The sequence below is a fragment of the Excalfactoria chinensis genome, chromosome 4 (assembly GCF_039878825.1).
Source record: "Excalfactoria chinensis isolate bCotChi1 chromosome 4, bCotChi1.hap2, whole genome shotgun sequence".
In the NCBI taxonomy this organism is placed as follows: domain Eukaryota; kingdom Metazoa; phylum Chordata; class Aves; order Galliformes; family Phasianidae; genus Excalfactoria; species Excalfactoria chinensis.
In genome coordinates, this window is record NC_092828.1 from 62,445,903 (window position 1) to 62,466,225 (window position 20,323).

Consider the following 20,323-nt stretch of genomic DNA (forward strand, 5'->3'; position numbering starts at 1 on the left):
GTTGAATTTCCAGAACAGTTCTTGTAGAGAGCAAATTTGTAAGCAAAATGATCTTGTCCTACAAATCCATGAAATATGAGAAAGAATCTGTTTGTACAGCTAAATTTTAATCCTTGACAGTAAGCCGTGTCTGCACATATTTAGTACTTACATTATAAAGACTATCTATGAAGACAACAAGGATCTGAGGTAAATATTACTGGATTTTCTGATACAGATTACATCTTCCCTAGGGATACTGAGAGATTTTCAAAGACTTATAAAGAACCATTTCAGTATTTGAGATATATGATTATTAGCAGTCACACTCTATTATATTTTAGAAAGGATGGTTTCTGGGTTTTGCTCTGATGTATTCTACTACACAGAGAGACAGGGGAGAAGGGCAAGCCAATGAATATTTAGAAAATTGTTCCCTTTGATACTGATAAAAATTCAAGTAGAAAATTTGTTTTTAAAAGTTAGCATGAAACAAAATACTTTATGAGCCATTCAAGAGAAATTCACAAATTCTGAAAACATGAACCTCAGCCTGTCTTGTTGTTTGAGGCCAACAGAGAATTGTTTGATCTGCTTGAGCTTACACACTGGTTCTTTTCCAAGTTTGTCTTTGGATCACCCAAATGAGCAGATCCTCAAGTGAGTTTCTGATGCTTGTAGAGCTTCCAAACCACCCCCCCTTTTTTTTTTTTTTTTTTTTTTTTTTAAGTTAATAGTTCTGTTTTCTGAAATATTTTTATGGACCATTTGAAATCTAATAGAGAAGTAGCACACGCATCATTCTAGTAGGTATCTAGTAGGTATATGGAATATGGAGCACTTTGTTATGCACAAATCAACAAATCTTCCTAACAATGGCCTTTTCTTCAGTTTTCTGAAAGCCTGAAGAGCTTTAGGGGCTTGAAGAAAAAAAAGCTTCTAAAATAAAATTCAAAGCAGTTTCAGAAACCCTACTTGTGACCCAAAATATTCTTCAGTAGACATGTAATGTGGTTCAAACAATTACCATTTCTTTCATTAGCAAGCTTCAGACCAAGGTACACAGGAGCCTGAATGGCACAAAAAATTATACACATTTAAAACCATTTAGATTAGCTAAGCTGGTGTTGCTGTCAGCACACTAGTCATGGCAATGGAAAATTTACCTTGCAGTAATTTACCTTGAGTGGGACTTAATTCAGTAAATGTTGAACCCACAGTTCACTGGCATGATAGCATGATATTTATATTCTTGCTCACAAGTGAAAGGGTTTTGCATTCATCATAGTTTCCAGTTTCATTCTCAAAAGCAGAAAGATTAAAAAAAAAAAAAAAAGCGTACTGTAATTTCTTTAGAAAACATTTCTGTTTGTTTGTTTTTTACCACTTTTAGCAGTCCATAGGATATCTACAATATCACTAACCACAGCTGAATAGATTACATATCAACAAAATCCCTGTAGCCCATATTCATGCACTTCCTAAATATATACAGGCTCTCACACAAAGTGATATTAATACACTAAAGCTACACAGAATTTACTTGTAATAAAATAGTTCATTGTAGTTATCTCATTAACTTTGGTCAGACTTAAGCATGGTAGTAATGGCCTCTTATGTATGAACACAGTGTAACAAATTTCTCAGTTATAACACTATCAGTAAAAAACATCAATTCAGTTGAATAAACTTTCATTGAGGTTTATGCTCTCTGCTCACAACAAGTAGGAAATTTTATTCTGATTTTAAGAAATACACGGCTTCTAGTACACAACAGTAGAGAATCAGCTACTCATTTCTCTTGTTAATGACATATTACTGTGATGTTCCAGATACCTAAATCTCACAAAAATAGATCAAGTTATTTGGTTTCTACTGGCAGAAATGGAAAAGTGGTTTGCTTCTCTGTTTTGTAAAAAACACAAATCACACAGAATTTACACCATTTCTCCAACACAAATTCAAAATGCTCGTGTAGCTCAACAGTTAATATTTGCTTTGTCTCAAAAACCTGATTTACTGAGGTGTTTCTAAACATAGTAAATAATTGAAGAAACTGCAAAGTATGCTTGTGGAAAGGTTCACATGAACCTTGAAAACTCTTTTGTTGCATTATTTAGTATAGTTATAAATGTCAGGCTACTGTTCATAGAGGTATGTCTGTTTAGAATGGCATTTGCAGAATAATGTTTACTAAAGTACATATGAGTTTTTCTGCCAGCACTGCTGGCAATTTTTTACTTACCTTTCCCACACTGCCCACTCCAAATATGTTTAGCATCACTGGTTCATTTGAAGGAGATATTTCACCTTCACTGTTTTAAGCTGTTGGTCTCCTGTGGCAAGTTAAAACACTCCAGAGCACAAATTGTTATTACTGTTGTCATTATTTATTTGAACATTGAAGGTCTAATCAAGTAACAGATTCTCCACTCTGCCCTTTATGTTGTACAATTACAACCAGAAAAAGAATCTTCTATTTTAAGAGGGTTTCATTCAAAATGTACAAAAAGAGTAAAGTAGCACCATATAAGAAAACAAAGAATTTGCCAGGAAATATCCAAGTGCTCTGGTGAATATTCTATTTTAATTAAAGCAAAAAGTATATTGAGTATAATAAGTCATAGCATTGACTCAGCACATTAGGTTCAATGCGTCCAGCTTCTGTTTCCACTGTGAACTTTTTTCTAGGTACAAAAATGATTACTGCATGTCTGACTTTCACCTACTATTTATGATCATACAACTAAACCTGAGACAGTGGAAGTGCCATCTCAACCATCATCACTTTGAAGTTTAAGTTAAAAAGCAGGAGTCAAACACTTAACAGAACTATCTGCTCCTTTTGGAGACTCTTTACATATTGTTCAAGGTATTTGAACTTTTTAGGACACATATTTGTTGTTCAAGGGCAATGACTTGGAATACAGTAAAGCATGATTCCATACAGTAACTGATCAGATCAAATTAAGGGAAAAAAAATGACTCTCAGGCTTATGTCAAGCCAGCCAAAATCATGCCTTGAAGCAATTCATTAAGGAGCAAGATACTGAAAAAATAAGCAGCTATAAATGCATCATGCACTGATATACCACATTCCTCTGCTCCATGTCTCTTGTGTGCCTACAGAAATGAGACAGCTTGAAGTACTATACGACAAGGTACCTTCAACATGCACTATTCCATACATATCTTTGCTAAGTTTACTCTGTTTTGACCCAAGTGATGGATTATTTCCTAGAAATAAGTTTTTTTTTATGCATAACTGAGAAAAAGAAATAACATTTCACTGAATGTACCACAGAAAAAAAAAAAAAAAAAAAAAAAAAAAAAAAAAAAAAAAAAGTGAAGGATTGATCTTAATAACAAAGCGAACTATCAATTTTTATAAGGTTAACAATCCTTTAGCCTAGCTTAATCCATGACTAAAAAGCCAAAGTCTGAAGGTGTGATTTATCCATGCTATGTACATTGCACTATAAAACATGAATTGCCATCTATTGAAAGCCACTGGAATAGCAGTGAAGCTCCTAAATGCAAAATTATTGTCAGTAGTAAAGTGAGACATGCAGTATGGCAAATAGAATCATAGAACGCCCTGAGCTGGAAAGGACCCACAGGGACTGTTCAGTCCAGCTTCTGACTATCTTCCAAAAGATCCAACTTCAGTTGGAAATGAAAAGCATCTTTCAATTTAGACTTATTGTAATAAATAAATAAATAAATAAATCTTACTGTGTCATCAAAACACAAAAGCTTCCTTTTTTGAATTACTCTCAGTAACAACAAACATCGTGTCTGTCAGAATGTTTCACAAGCACTCCTTGGATCTTGAATTTCTTTTCTTGAAGCTATCTAACCATTAAACAACAAAAATTTAAATCCCGGCATGTAATACTTCATAAGATCATTTTAAAACAATGTATTTCAGATCTTTTTTCTCTCAATCTGTTATTTTTTAGAGGACATACACATTTACACTTTTAACTTGCATCTTTTTCTTCTTAAATTATAAAAATCTCATATTTTTCCTCAAAGTGAAAGCATTTTATACTACAAATCTATAATCCAGTGCAACAAGAAAAACACAAAGTTTCTGTGAAACTTATTACTGGACCTGGAAATAAAGGATCACAGTACCTACATCAAATACAGAAAATAACATTTAAAATGTTTTCTTAGCTTCCTATCTCTGTGTTTAATCTACTCTGTGCTAAAACTGGAGAACACAGAGAAGTAGTCTCAGTGGATCTCCAAAAGGCCTAGAAAACAGAAGTTTTAGCTGAGCACTTTAGAGGTAACTTGCTATGAGCTTAGAAAGTGGTTTGTGTTGCTCTCTGGCTTCCATCTCCCCTGTGCTTTGGATTTTAATGGGGAGAGAAAAATCTTTGCTGTCCTCATTTCACCCTCCCCTTCAGTTTCTTCCACGACTTTAATTATATTTCTTCTCCATAAGCTTGTCTTGCCTTTATTTTAAAGAGATGAGAGCTTGCAGCAAGTCTCCCTAACAAAACTTTCAGTTGTATTTTTAATGCATGAAGTCAGAAGCATACATTAAAAGATACAAAAAGCAGCTGATTATTAATTCCAGTTAAACTATTACTGAGAGAGAATCACTGATCAGAACTATACTAATTAATTTTACATATTCAGTGATTTTCTACAAGAGAAGCTTTGTGAGTACTTACAGTCTATCAAGCTTTGCTTAATGTTAAACCCTCACCTTTTGTGCCAGCACACTTTACAATATTGTTGAAGAATTGTTGACAAAAGTAACATTTAAATTTTTCGCAAGAGAGCTAAAACTGAAATTACTTACTTTTTATATTAATTACTGTTTTGTACTTCTAAGTAGGAAAAATGTTTATTAGTCTACACACAAAGTCCTCCTTAAGGGTAATCATTTTATCAAATTATGGTGTGATAGAAAAACACAATTCAGAACTTGACAGTTTTTGTTAAGCTTGTTTTTGATAATTGGACATGGAAGTCGCTTGTGGCCATTTGGATGCATCCATTCTACTTTCATGGAGCTTTTGAATAACAATCAAATTTAAACACATCACTCATTCTGCTGAGCCAGCTTGACAGTTTTGATAGCCCATTACAGTAGTTTATATTTCATTTCTGGAAGATTTCAGTAGACATCTTAGAACTAGGCTACCTTGGAAGCTCAAACTCCAATGGGCTCTGACTTTGATCTCAGGTCATCTTTAGTTAATGCAAATAACTCATGGAGAGTTCTTTCATATTAACATTAACATGGAACTTTTGAAGTACCACTTTCTCACATCCTTCTTTATTTATAACTTTGTTGGGCAGCTCAAGAGGCATCTTTCTGAACCACCAAGAACTATTTCTCAATCATTCAATTCCTAATTAAATAAAAAAATAATTAAAGGGTATGATGTTTGTTTGATTAAAAGCAAACCAACGATAGCCTCGTGGAAAATAAAGTTGTTTGCATTTTACTACAGAGAAAGTGAAAAAGAAATGCATATTGTAAATTCTCTCTGTTCTTTTCTCCTTTGAAATGATAATAGCGATGCAGTGGGGAGAGAAGCTGGATGAGGACAGAGCAAATAGGGGGAATATTATCTGTAAATACTCTGATGTACAAATCAAGTTTTGATTTGGTATTATTTGTGCCCTTCTGTTTAACTTCTTAAAAATTCATGAGTCCAGAAGTGGCAATAGTCAAAGAGTAACAGTACATTTCAATCAGTCTGCCTGCAAAAGCAAGAAATCCATTTTTAATTTTAACACGAAAACAGAAGGAAAAATAATGGCAGAATAAAGCTGGAAAAGCAGCAGAAATTATTCCATTTCTCTAACCAGATGTTCTGATTGGGCCAGCTTTGCAAATCTGTTTTGTCACCAGCAGTAATCTAACCTGGCTTGCTAAAGACCTCTTACAATAGTTTCCCATTGAAGAGTGAAAACGTGCAAGGAAACATGAACTGCTTTCTATATATCAAAGCTAAAATATGCTTTTTGAACTGCAACTGCAACTTAAAACAATCTCATGTAGATTTCCATGCAAGAATCTGCTCAAATAATTCCATGTTTGATGGAAATTATTCCACATCATATTAGGTGCATAACATGATTTTAAACTCTTATCTTTCTGTTGAAACCACACTCAAATTATCATACAATATAAAACAATACTAATTTAAACAGCACATATTAATCCATTATCATTACAAGTTGGAACTCACAGAATCACAATGAGGTTGGAAAATGGCCTAGACCACTGCCCTGCTCAAACAGGGGTCGGCTACAGCAAGGTTGCTTGGGATCATGCTCAAAGTTTTGCGTATCTCTAAAGAGCGACATCCCACCGACTTGCTATGAAACTTGCTCCAGTGCTTGACCACCTTTACAGCAAAAAAACAGTTTCAGTTTAAACAAAATTTTCTGTTCTTCATTCTTCACCCACTGCCTCTTCTAACATCACTGGATACACTGACAAAAGTCTGACTCCACCTTCATTGCTGCCACTGGTTGAGAAATCTTGATGAGATTCCCACAAAAACTTCTCCAAGCTAGTAGTCTCAACTCTCAGCCTCTCTTTACATGTCCAATTCTCCAATCCTCTGAACATCCTGATTGCCCTTCACTGGACTTCCTCCATTATGTCTTTATCACTCTGGCACTGGGGAGGCCCAGCACTGGTGCCAGCCCTCAAGATGTGTCTCACTTGTGCTAAATAGAGGAGAAGGATCATTTCCCTCAGTCTGACAGCAATGCTTTTCCTAACACAGTCCAAATGACTGCTGCCTTTCTTTGTTGCAAGTACACACTGCTGACCAACATTCAATTTTTCAACCACTTGGAAGCCCAGGACTTTTTCTTGAAAAACTGCATTCCAGTCAGCCATTGCTGCAAAGATAATTCTTCCCCAGGTTTAGGACTCTGCATTTCCCTTTGCTGAATCTCACAGTGTTCCTACTGGACCATTTCTCCAGACTAGTGAAGACCCTGTGTTGAATTCATACTGCTTTCAAGTCATTTCATCAACATTTCCATTGAATAACACTGAATACACTGAATATGTATAAGTACAGTGGAACATACTTTCTTATTTCAGGAATTTCTGTAGAACTGTGTAGTCTTTTCCATATTTATATTCCAAGCCTTTACTTATCAGTCTCTCTTTGTGATTAAGTCTGCCAGCCTGGATGACAAGTTTTCTACATATAAAATGGAGTATTTTCAGTTTCTCTCGGCCTTACACTAGGAGTTATTCTTGCAGTGTGAGACCACTGAATCACTCTAAATACATACAGTAGCTATCTAACTGAGCACTGTATTTTGTGATGTTGAATAATCATATCAGCAGCATTAGTTAGACATAACTATTTTTGAAAAGGAAATTTGAAAATAGCTTTAAAAGTTGTGCTTGGACATACAAAAATCACAAAAATGGATCTTCCTCCAGTGTAGATTATATGCGTGGGCACTGTATGGCTTAAAGATTGCTTTTTTCTACACTGGCTCTAAAGACATCGGTGAAGCACAGGTTCTGAAAGATGCAACACTTTTCTGAGCAGAAGACCAGAATTAAGTGTGTGAGAAATTATAAAATCTTCCTAAGAATTTTTGTGCTCCTATGATAAAATTCTTATAGTATGCTTAAGTGGAATCAAAATAAAATCAGAAATGTATATACACAAATGCACTGTAGTCACTCAGTTTCTTCTTCCTATAACACTCATCACCACGGCAGATGTGCAATGTAGGAGTGCTTTATACAAACATAGCATTTATCTGTTTTGATAGAGTCCTAGATCCAAGTTTAGCAGAAAACTCATGCAAACTATTTTTAAAAGTCCTAGCTGTTGTCTGCCTATTTGAACTCTTTACCTTTGGAACTCTAACTCATAAATACAGAAATATAGAAAGATGATGGCATTTTAAAAAGTGCCAGAACACACAAATAATCAAATTAATCTGCTTCATAAGGAGTATCCAACATATGAATCTTTCCTGACTGGACCTTTTATCACAGCTGGACCCCTTCCTGCCACTAAGATATTCTAGGCAGATGGTCTTGTCCTTAAATACCTTAGCCCCACTTTTCTTGGATTCAACACCATCTCTTTCTCTTCAACAACCTAGCAATGAATTTCTCAGCTGTGTTTCTTCTTTAGAAATTGAACCTTGTATCTCTGATTTGTCACTACCACTACCCACACTCACAAGTAGTAGGGAGAGGTGATAGTGGAGAGTTGGCTACAGCCTCATTACTCTTAGCTGCTGGGTATAAATCAGAGTTATATCACAGTTGCTGTAAAAGACAGACATGTCAAATCGGAAGCAAGAAAGCTCTGTTCAGCCACTTTCTCCCTCTTCCTTGTTCCCTTACCTGCAAGAGACACAGACTATTTCCAGCAAAAGTACTTAAAAGTCATGTCAGACTCCTCAAGTCAAAACACTACCATTGCAATTAATTACTGTCTTCTGAAAGTGTATTTTCCATGTGTTTACATCATCAGTTTTTTCAAAAATAGGAAAGCCTATGCCTTTTTAAAGGACAATATATTCCTAAATAAGCAAAAAACCACAACAGCTGAAGCTTTCAGAAAAAGAAAAAAAAAAAAAAAAAAAAAAAAAAAAAAAAAAAAAAAAAAAAAAAGCAGTTGGAAAACTCATATAGACCCCAGACAGAACAGAAGAGTTGGCAAAACTTCCAGCTGCCCTCTTTGAAGTCTGGGATATCATCTTCTCAGGAATTATGCCAATGCAGTTTTGCTACATACCTTATGGCTCAATGCACAAAGTGGCAGCAGAGATGGCAGTCCCAAAGGAGTGCTTTCCATCAATCATAGCACATTCAGAGGTCTGAGTGCTGGCCTGAGACCCAGATAAAGCAGGGTGTTGATGTCCATGGACAATTTTTTTTTGTGGTTCCTACTTATATGTGACTTACAAAAATTACCATATTATTATTATTTTTATTATTTTAACAGGAGTTTGGGCTAGGTGATAAGAGAGGTTGTTTTTTGGTAGAAAATAAGATTTTTGTTCTGCATTTGAAGTACTTGCTAATGTAAACTGCTCCAAATTTAAAAGGCCATTTATTAACAAGTTTGAGCCTCCAGATTTCCACATCACTTTTATGATAAGTCCCCTAGTTATTTAGTATTTAAAATAAGTACAGCTAATGAAGATTGCATCCACTCAGTGGTGTTCATAACAATTTTTAGCTTGTGCGTATCTCCACCACTGGTCTGTATTTCTGCTCCAAGATGCTGTTTGCTCTTTGCAAGGAGTAAGCCACAGTTATCACGGGAGGGAAATAAATCCCAAAGATTCATTCATAACAGACTAATATCCCAAAGTTAAAACTGTCTCTGCATTCACTCCAAGAGTTAATAGTACTATCCAAAACTTCAGGACTGTAAGATCAGCAAAAAAAAAAAAAAAAAAAAACCCTGCATCCCTCAAATATATGGCACTGAAGAGATGCATTAAGCAGCAATGTACAAAGGTTGTAGGTTCTCTTACAAAGCACGCAATGCCCAATTGTAATCTGATGATTACAATAAAAAGGTTACAATAAAAATTAAAATGGTTTTTCAAACTAGCTTTGTAAGATGTTATCTGAGTGACTTAATGACTCATCATATCCAACGACAGTCTAAGCAGCTCATCCTCAGGAAGTTATCAAGATGAACTTCCCATTTAAGAAAATAAAAATTATTAAAAAAGCACTCTGCTCTTTAACTTGAGGAAGTTAGGAGAGGATCTTATTACTAGTTCTGTTCAGGAATCTATCTCATATATTTATCTCTATGCATTTCAGAGGCCCATAGCAATGCAAAGAATTTTTATTTTTTTTTTTGAGTATTTTTTCTGCAGAAAGAAATGAGCTGGAAACAATACAAGAACCTTTAATTTCTAACCTGATTCCACTTTAACATACTTGTTGCAGTGTAACCTACACTCAAAAGCACAAGGAGAGATCTACTGAAATTCATTTCTATACAGGCTTTCAACTAGTGCTTTCCTTCAGCTTGCAAGCAGTATGCTAACCTGGGTGTGTTTGCTAACTTATCTGTTAGGATGATGTTACACTCACTATACATTTTTTACTGACTGTCTACAACAGTGGCATATTGATTTTGCCTTTCCCTGGTTCACTTCTAAAGCCTACACACTCAAAACTGTTAGTTACTTGAAGCTTTCTGATTCTTCAGTTCTGTTCTGTCAGATATCTGTGTTCTGACACCATCTGCTATCTTCATATTCCATCACCGAACCACAGGCTAGCACTTCTGCTGTGACAGCTTTTGAGGTGTAAAATACATTTCTCTTGACATCTGCCTCAGCTCATCTTTTCTCCAACTGAAAATATTCTTTAGTCGTACTTCATATTTTAATTTCTCTACAGGACCCATCTTCACTCAAAGGATGCCAACTTTTTGTGGTTTATTGTCTTGCTATTTTGAAGAGAACTCATAATTTTTGTATATGAGCTCACAGTATAGTACGCAAGCAGGGAACCCCAGATGCACCAAATGATTGCTGCTTGTTGCTGTCTGCCACTTGTGAAAGTGTATGAAAACTTGCATACATACCTTTCAAGTGTAAGGTGGGGCAAGAGATTCTAACTCTTTCAACTTTGAGGATACAACGATTTAAAAAAAATCAGTTGACCTAAAATGAAAATACAAAGCAAGCTGATTAGATGAGATATGGTCTACTGGACCATGAATGGAAGATAACGCAATTTGAAGCCCCACCTCTGCACAAAATAAGTTCATCATTAAAGTTATGACAACATCCACCTGATTTTCTCACAAAAGTATCATGAGTTAATTGCTGCTGTTAAAATAGTTGGGCAGTTCAGGATCTAAAACATAGGTCATTCTCCAGTCTTTAACCATCATCATGCAGCAAAGCTGTTCCAAGGGCATGACATGTCTTAGGTCTATATAACTTATAAAAAAAAAAAAAAAAAAAGTAAGAGGCGGAGAGAAGGAAATTTATAAAGATGGGGCTATTTCTTTTCAAACTATCTGACCATTTGAAATTCAATGTAACTAAACATATACAGATGATATTAAAATTAGGTTGATGAACTCATGTAATAATAATAACAAGTAAGAACACATACAAAGGAAAAATAATCTCAGTTGCTAAAAATATTGGGGGGAAAAAAACAGGCAATCATCTAATAGAAGTACAAAAATTATAAGAAACCATAGCAAGAGCTATAGCTCGAAACAAGTAGATATCTTCACCATATGCATGAAGAAAAAATCAGAGTACTGAAAATGTATTCCTTTTCTTATTTTTAAGCATTCTGAATAGTGAGGTCTTTTCTCCTTTAGCAGAATGACTCATTTTTACATATGATCACTTTTCTTAAAGACTAAATCACCTATTTAAGGGACTACTGTAATTCAGCACAATTATTAAGTTCTTAAAGACTTACAGGTCTTCAAATACATTTAAAGTAACGAACAAGACATTAGGCAGTAGGTGTTAACACCTTGCCTGAGACAGTAATCACCAGTGATGCAGTTTGTAACAGGTTTTGTATTAAGTATATTGATTTCCAACTCTCTCTTCATTGCTCCATCTTCTTTCTCATCTCTTCTGTAGTCTTTTCTTTGCTCATTTTTTCCCAGCCATACTTATCAGCAACCAATTTTCACATATTTTAAGATATAAATCCTTTTTCAAGGCAATACATTTGTTTTTTAATTGTCTGTCATCATACGCATTTCTAAAGCTCATGCTTGCCTAATAAAATGCCCATATATTCCCATTCTGTTCAAATTAAATCCATATTCTGCATCAAAAAAAAGACAAAATAACCATGTTTTAAGCCCTTTACACAGCAGGTCTAGCGCTCTCACAATAGTATTTGCAAATAAACTGTCCATTTTATCTTACATAGTCCAGTATAGGAATGGATATCTACATCTGCTATCTTATTTATCTTCAGATCCCTTCAAAAACATCTACAGAGTACTGAAAGCAAATATGATTTAGATAGCAGTTAACTCAATTAACTGCTGGGTTGTTTTTAATTACTTTTCCAGAACATCGTTCATAATAAAAATATACAAAATCATCTGTTTCCTTTAAGAAAATAATTAGAGTCTTTCAAATAATTCTATACTATTTTTCCTTAGAATCTATTTCTGTAAGTCTGTCCTCACACAATTTTTTCTTCTGTTACATTCTATCTATTCCTTTCTGTTTGTTGAGAATGTGCCCTTCCCACCAACTTCACAGAAAATGAAATATTATCTTTCTCCCTTTATAATTCTTTCACTTTTTCATCCCTGCATATTACTATATATTACTATATAGAATAACACAGGTCATATTAATAAAACTTTAATCTTTCTTTTCTTAACTTTTTCCCTATCTTTTCTTTGGGATCATTTTCTTTTGGGTTTAGCAGGCTAGCAATGCATACTTTGGTATAGTCTCGCTATCTGTGTTGAAGGAAAACTGATTTTTTCAGGTTCTCTTTCACTAAATTCAGTTTCAAGGGTTTAATCCTTCATTTATTTTTTCTTTTTCTTTTTTTTTCTTTATGATGTACTGTTGATCTTGATGTGTTCAAAAGAAGAAAAAGAATTTCAATATTTTCTGTTTCAAGACAGACTGTACATCTTTCTTCTTCGGTGCAGTTTATGACAAGCCCTAAAATACTGGTACCATATGTTCTAACTCAGTAAGATCAAACAGCTTTCTTTTTTTTTTTTTTTTTTTTTTTTAAATTTTTTTATTTTTCCTCTTTTCTCTCCTTCATTCTCTCTCAAGGACTTTTTCCAATTAGTAATGTGCAGTTTTAAAGTTGTATTTCCATGTTTATCTGAACATGGAATAAGAACAATGATAAAGATAGAGAACCACGTCCTCCATGATAAGTCTTGCAATTGTTTCCTGTTATAGAAATGTGAAAGTTTTCCTTCAATATTTAACACATCCTACTCCTGAAGATATCCTTAAGTCCTTTGTGGTATTTTCTTTATAATTTTATACAGTGCTTGCAAATTTGTTTGTTTGTTTGTAGTGATAGACAGTTTTACTAATATTTATCTGTAAGCTAAATATTTTATTTTACCTCCAGTTTTTATCTTCCTATTCATTCCTCTCAAACTATATCTTCCACAGATTTCAGAGACTTGACAGAAATGGATTCCTTAAGGTACTCTTCCGTTTGTCCTCTAGGCACATACTGCTTCCTCATGTAGTGGACATTTTTTTTAGCTTTTGGTTTGTAACCATTTTCCATTGTCCTTTCACAATAAAGCCTGCTAAAGAATTTGTCCCCTTCTTTCTTACAGTCCCATCTCCCTCTATATACTAAAATACTGCATTCAGTTCTCCCTGGAGACTTCTCTGCTCCAGGCTGAACCACTCTAGCTCTCTCAGCCTGTTCTCCTAGAGAAGGTGTTCCACATCTTGGACATCTTACACGAAATACCATACCTGTACATCTGAGTGGGCAAACCCCAGCTGGAAGTCAAAACTGTAAAGATGCATACAGCTATATTCACCTCCTTTTCATCATTATCAGGTTTTACTCAGGTCACACTGTGCACAACCCGTTGAAGGATCAGTCTCTGTCTAAGGTGAGCACCACCACATCTAACTCAGGCAAGGAAGAATGGCACAAAGACTTAGACATGACAGAAAATGTATCAGGAGCAGGTGACCTGCTGAAGCCTTTGCAAGTGCAGGTCAGTGCTGGACCTGCTGATTTGGTTCTAGAAAACATGCCTGAGTATACAGACACAACCAGCATTGCACAAAGTAGCATATCTCACCATGGGACAGCCTAAATCAGGCAGCATCCCGGATTCAGACTGAAAATAATCTGACATAAAACAAACCTGTAGCTAAAGCACCTTGTGTTTGTATTATCTTGGCAAAAGATGGGAGAGAAAGATGGGTCTCCCTTTGCCAGCTCTACATCCAACACAAACATTATGCTAGGTAAGGCAACACCCCCTTTACGAATAAATTATTCCAGCTTTATACTATGTATCGGATAATATGGAATCTGTGATCTAAGCATTATAACTCATTTTCAGGCTCTGGCAAAGAGATACTTAGATTTTTAATGTCAAAACCGACAGCACTTTGGTGACATTTATAATCACCAATATGAAAAACAATTGTTTACCACTGTCTATAAATTAATTACATTTATTTTGCCATGGGCAACATTTACTAAAAATTGTAAATAACAAGTAAGTCAGAAATCATATAAATCATGACCCTAGCTAATTCAATTCTGCATCTAAGAGGGTGAAATTTATTGACAGCTCACTACAATGAACTAAGAAAAGTAGCAACTGCATTTGCTGAAAGCAATAGAATGTTGGGGTGTCTGTGCATGCATTTTGTTTGATGGGGTTTGAGAGTTTGTTTTGTTAATTACGTTTTGGAGTTGGTTTTATTGTTTGTTTGCTGTTTGGGTTTTTTAACAAGCATTTAGAAGGTTATTATAAAATTGCTCTGAGCCGCATCATTAACATACAAAAGCCAATTACTACCCTTTAATCAGAGAAGACATTCTTATTTATTGGAAAGCAACTTACTTAGACTATTGTACTATAGAGAGATGTCAAGTTAATGATATACATGTATTAATTTGCATTGTATTAACTTTCCTCATTCATTTCAGTTTTCCCATCCTTTAATTTGGAGTGAACTAATGTATTTGTTATTTAAATAATAGTCTTCACAATAGAACATGTTCTCAGACCTGCTCTAAAATTTGCTATACAGTTGCTAGATCAGATTTTATCTTAACTTGCAACACACCCTAATTCCAGACCAACCCATCCACTGAACATTTAAGTGTTAAGCCCCAGAGCAGAAATCATGGAAAACAGATATTCTGATATGAAAATAACACAAAAAAAGCCTGAAGAAAGAGGCATATTAAAGAAATCAAAAGTTCACTGCTCTGAGGTGAAGGATAAAAATATTGGGATGAATTAGACAGTAAATGAAAATTATATAAATACGTGTGTTAAAGGAAGAAAAAATGTACAATTAACCCCATAGATCAACATTTTTGACATCTAAATAGGATAAAAATAGATGACTTGTGGCACACCAAGCGCACTACTAAAGCAACTACTTGGGTGGAAATACCCAAGCAAACAAAAAAGGTTCTTCCAGGGTCAACAATAGGAGAAGAAAAAGTGGAGATGTCATTACCATCTGTGCTAATTAGTAAATTTGATATTTTGTATACAATTTCAATAGATGGTCCCTGCTGCAGCTACACAGGAGAGAACAGATTCACAGTTAATTATTTCCTTAATAGCCTTTTATATGCACACTGAAGGTCAGCACAGAAATCACATACAATAAAGTTATACAGTGAACAACAATGAACTGTGACCTTCATTTCCACATACATCCTGCACAGCGAGCTGGTAGATTATTTGGGAATATTTTCTCCTGTCTATATATGCTTACTGCTGAGCATGACTAGTTTCTTCTTTCAATTGTTTTAGGTGTGTTTCTTTCTGGGTGTGGGAGGGAGTGGGAGCTGAAGGCATAGACTTCTTATCACCCTGAAGATCTTCCCCAGGAGCCTCTTATACAGCAGTCAGTGAGAAGAAGGGCTGAGAGTGAGATATGAAGTTTTCAAACTCCATACACCTGCAGCAGAGGCTCCTCAACCCAGAGTTGCATGACAGGAAGCATCTCTGTAGATGCTTAACCACAGCCACCAGCCACTACTGTTTATAGGCTCAGAGAGCAAACAAAATAAATAAATAAATGGATTATAAAACATTTATGAATCATAAAAGAACTAGTTTGTGCTCAGTTGTTGCACATACTTACAGCATATAGCCATGTATGCTTCACTCCAGGTCCCCAGAGCCATAGCTCTCTTTATATTCTATTTTCCCAGCAAACAGCAGCATAACATACATTCAGTTGACAAAAAGATGCCCAGCTACTACCTTAAATCTGTCATACAGTTCTTTTGACAAAACTAATGAGAATCCTAAGTAAACCTATAGGTTAAGCAATGAAACCATTCCCTTCAGACCCACAGTAAGTGAAAAAATCAATTAAAGTACCTCAAACAGTGGAAGCCTGGCTTTAAATCACTGTTGATCAAATCAGATAAGCTGAGCATGAATTCCTTTCAAGATGTATTCAAGTAAACTTTCTCTTCTTTCTTCCCTTGATAGGAAAAAGGAGAAAATGAATAAAAGATGACAAGAAAGTGAAATCTTTAAAGTTCTTCTTCCTTTTTCCAATGAAACAATCATAAATACAAAAGAGAAGTATTAAGAGGGAGTAATTAGCACGTACGTTGATTGGTAACTAGCAGAAATATGAATAGAATAGTACTGGAATGAAAGACCAACTAAATGCAATAAACATTCACTTTACTTCTTTATGTAATAAATTATCACACAGTATTTTATTTATATGAAATATATGTCCAGCCAGAGCTCCCAAGTGAATATATACTGCACGAAGAACCTGAAGCATGAGCTATTCTATACAGGAATATCCTGTGCACAAGTAAAAAATAAAAATAAAAAAAATAAAAACACAGGTTGGAAGGGACCTTAAAGATAATCTAGTTTCAACCCACTGCCATGGGGCAGGGTTGCCAACTACTAGATCAGTCTACCAAGGATCCCATTCAACCTGGCCTTGAATTCCCCCAGTCATGGGACATCCACAGCCTCTCTGAGCAATGCATTCCAGTGCCTCATCACCCTCTGAGTGAAAAATTTTCTGCCTAACATCTAATGTAAATCTTCCCTCTTTTAGTGTTAAGCCATTCCCCCTTGTCTGATCACTATCAGACCATGTAAAAAGTCAGTCCCCCTCCTCCTGCTTATATGCTCCCTTCAGGTACTAGAAGGCCATAACGAGGTCTCTCCTCAGCCTTCTCTTCTCCAAGCTGAACAAGCCCAACTCCCTCAACCTTTCCTCATAGGAGACACAGGAACACGAGAAGAAGCATGAGAAGCCTGACTGGACATGAAGACTAAGTCAAAGAACTTGTTAAGTACCTCAGCTTTCCCCACATCTGACAAGGCCAACTCTCCCTTTTCATTTATCAGAGGGGATCCACTCTCCTTTTCCTGTCTTGTCTGCCCAATGAATCTAAAGAATTCCACATCCCTCACCAAGTTTAATTCCACCTGCACCATGGCTTTCCTGACTCCATCCCTTCATGTCCAGACAGTGTCCCTATATTCTTCCCAGGCCACCCATCCCCACCTTCCACTGTTTATACTTTTCCCTTTTTTCCATCTCAGCCTTCATCAGCAGATCCTTGCTCAGCCATACTGGTTTACTGCCTCATCTGCCTAATTTCTTATGCTAGGGGGATGGAGCACTGTTGTGATCTCAGAAAGGCATCTTCAAAGTGCTGCAAGCTCTGTTCTGTTCCATTGTCCCCAAGGACAGTTTCCCAGGGAATCTCATCCTACAGGCCAAAGTTTGCTCTTCCAAAGTTCAAGATCCTGACTCCACTCTTTGCTGGGCCCACATTCCTTGAGATCACAAATTTGATCAGAGCATGGCTGCTGCAGCCCAGGCTGCCTCCATTCTTAATCCCTTTAACAATGTCTTCTGTGTTGTTGAGCACCAGGTCCAGCAACGCTCCACCTCTGGTGGGTCTGTCCAATATGCGAACAGAAAGTTATCATCAATGGGCTCCAGGAGTCTCCTGGATTGTTTGCCATGTTGTTTTCCCAGCAGACGTATGAGTGGCTGAAATTCCCCACCAAGGTGAGAGCCTGCAAGCTTGCAGATGAAACAAGAAGGCCAAAGGATTGCTTTATATTTAAGGTGCCGTCTTCATGATACAGGTTGTGATGTATCTGCCCCACATGCTTCTTCACCCTGATGCAGCAGAATGACAAAGCATTTGGCAAACAGAGGAGAGCAGTAGCCACATGCTAGTGGCCAAGGGCTAAAAAGTCTGACTGACATTATGTCATGCCTGTAATGACAGAAACAGATGAACAAAGTCAAGTTGTCTAGAGAAGAGTTATAAATGTTCATAGGTAAGAAATAGCCATGTGCATTACCAAAATATTTAAGCAAAACTCTGGCAATGAAGGCACGCAAGCAGTGTGATGCTTTTTTGATAGAAAAATCACTACTTCTAAACCTTAGACCCCAGAGTATAAACACACAGCTCTGGGTTGTTTTCAGCTCCCTCAGCATCTCAGAAAGATGACCCTGAGTTCAATGGGGACATGTGCAAGTTACAGAGAATTTTTTAATTGCTGCTACCTCAAGTAAGAATATAAGCCATATGTGGCCAAATGGATCTTCTTAAATTTTTGCTTCATTCAGAACCCTCAGTCCAGAGAAGAATTCTCTTGGAGAAAAATTAGAAGTAATAAATCAGATTAAGTTTTCATTTTCTTCAAATATTTTAATTTTCTTTACCAGCTTAACTCCAAAAAAGCACCCCTTGAGCAAGATCTTGCAATATTTTACAAACAGAAAGGAATTAAATTTAAATGAGTTCATCTCCACAAACAGTTCTACCACTTTCACTCAACTCTGCACTTTCTATCAATGAATGACAAGATCAGACTTTTCAAACTGCTTAATGCTTGTTATACAGAGAAGAACTTTTCCTTGACAAATCAAAGAGATGAATTTTTCTAAGCCCTTCTATCTTTGCTGAATAGCACAGTCACTCCAGTTACAGAAACTTCTGTCACTGACTTTTCCATTATTTACATATTTATTGAAGTACAGTTTCTCCTACGTATTACAGTTGTTACAAATGTTTTTAATTGAATTTCATGTTTGCAAATGATTAAAAAAACATTATTTCATGCAACACTACAGAAATTAGGTGAATTTGGTTAAGTCCTGAACTTTGCCTCCGAAGAGATGCTTTTTAAAATGTGCAATTAAAGACCTTGATTTCCAGTCCCCCACAGAACTAAGAATTCTTAGTGGAACTTTCAAATTACTTTTTATGCCAGGCTATTTAATTTTAATATCTAAATATAAATATTGGATTCATTTGTTAAAAACAACCAATTTTAAAACTCTGACATAAAGAATCGTTTCTTTGGATTTTGTGGAATTCTTTCAGCAATATGCACAAGACTATTACAACGACAACACATGACACTTGTAGAGACATGAACAAACATTTGCAATGACAGAAGATTAGTTCCTGTTTCTGTCTAAGACAGAAGGTGGTCAGATTCTTTGTTAAGTAAATTAAACTCTATTGGAAGTTTCCCTGCAAGAAGGCTGCATGCCTTTGCCTACAGCAAAATCACAGAAGAATATTTTGTTCCTGCAGACTGCTCCCCTAAAGGCATTCAAAGAACCCTGCAGACAACTCAAGTGCTTTGGAGAGAGTGGGAAAAGGAATGCTCCCCATGGGCCCTTGGCAACTGTGGAGGAATAAGCAGTGCTTTGCCATTACTGGGCCACATCAGGGATCTCATTCTCAGCTCTTCTCTATCAATTCTAGCTATGCAAGAATAGTCTAAAGTAAAAATCAATTGATTTTAATGGTGCTTAGAAAACTATGTTATGCATATGTGACTGCCGCACAGAGGAAAGACCAGGAAGAATCAGACAGTAATCTGATGATTATTCCAAAGCAATCTTAAGATGAGAATTATATAAAACTTCATTTTTATTTATTTTAATTATAAAAGTTAGATATCTATTGTCATCTGAAAACAAACACTGAAAACACAAATGAGAAAAGGATACGGGAAAGCTTTGGCTCAGCAGGTACAACAGTCACCATTTAGGGTTTTTAAGTATTAGATTTCATGCCTGCATCTTGCATAAAGGTTTTGACATTTTCTATTTCTACTCAGATGTTCCTTTCTGCCAGAAATGACCATTATTCTGCAATGGCTATGATCAACTCATAGGCAAAATCTCCAACAGATGCCTCAGCCCCAAGAGCTGCCCTCTCTGATCACAAAGGCTTCCCAAAAACCACTGGTCCACAAGTGCATCAGTGGGATGAGCACTTCCTTCGAAGACCACTGGTACTGCTCTAGAAAAACCTGGCAATGTTTTTGTATCACCACTTGTTAACTTAACCAAGAAAACTGCAGGCCTCTCAGGTAGGATGCATTTCTCTTAAATAAAACATGCCTAATTATATCTTATATTACCCACTGCATTGATGTAACCATCCACCTGACAGTGGTAGACAAACGTTGTGATGATTGTTATACATCTATACACTGAGTTATTAAACATTCCCCATCAGTATGTGATGCATGAATGCACACCTCCACTGTTCCATGTTCTCCTTCCTTGCTTCACGTTCTCAACTTTAAGCAGCCTTGGGACAGACAACAGGTCT

The 20,323-nt window shown here is 35.9% G+C and overlaps 1 long non-coding RNA gene across 1 annotated transcript in view; it reads right to left on the bottom strand.

The window, feature by feature from the left end:
* Positions 1-10,564: 10,564 nt before the first annotated feature.
* Positions 10,565-20,323, bottom strand: part of LOC140252198 (uncharacterized) — a 44,101-nt gene continuing 34,342 nt past the window's right edge. The window contains exons 2-3 of the long non-coding RNA XR_011903571.1: positions 16,065-16,170; positions 10,565-10,644 (exon numbers count right to left, since the gene is read on the bottom strand). This is a non-coding gene — a long non-coding RNA (uncharacterized lncRNA). The remainder of the gene's footprint in view (positions 10,645-16,064; positions 16,171-20,323) is intronic.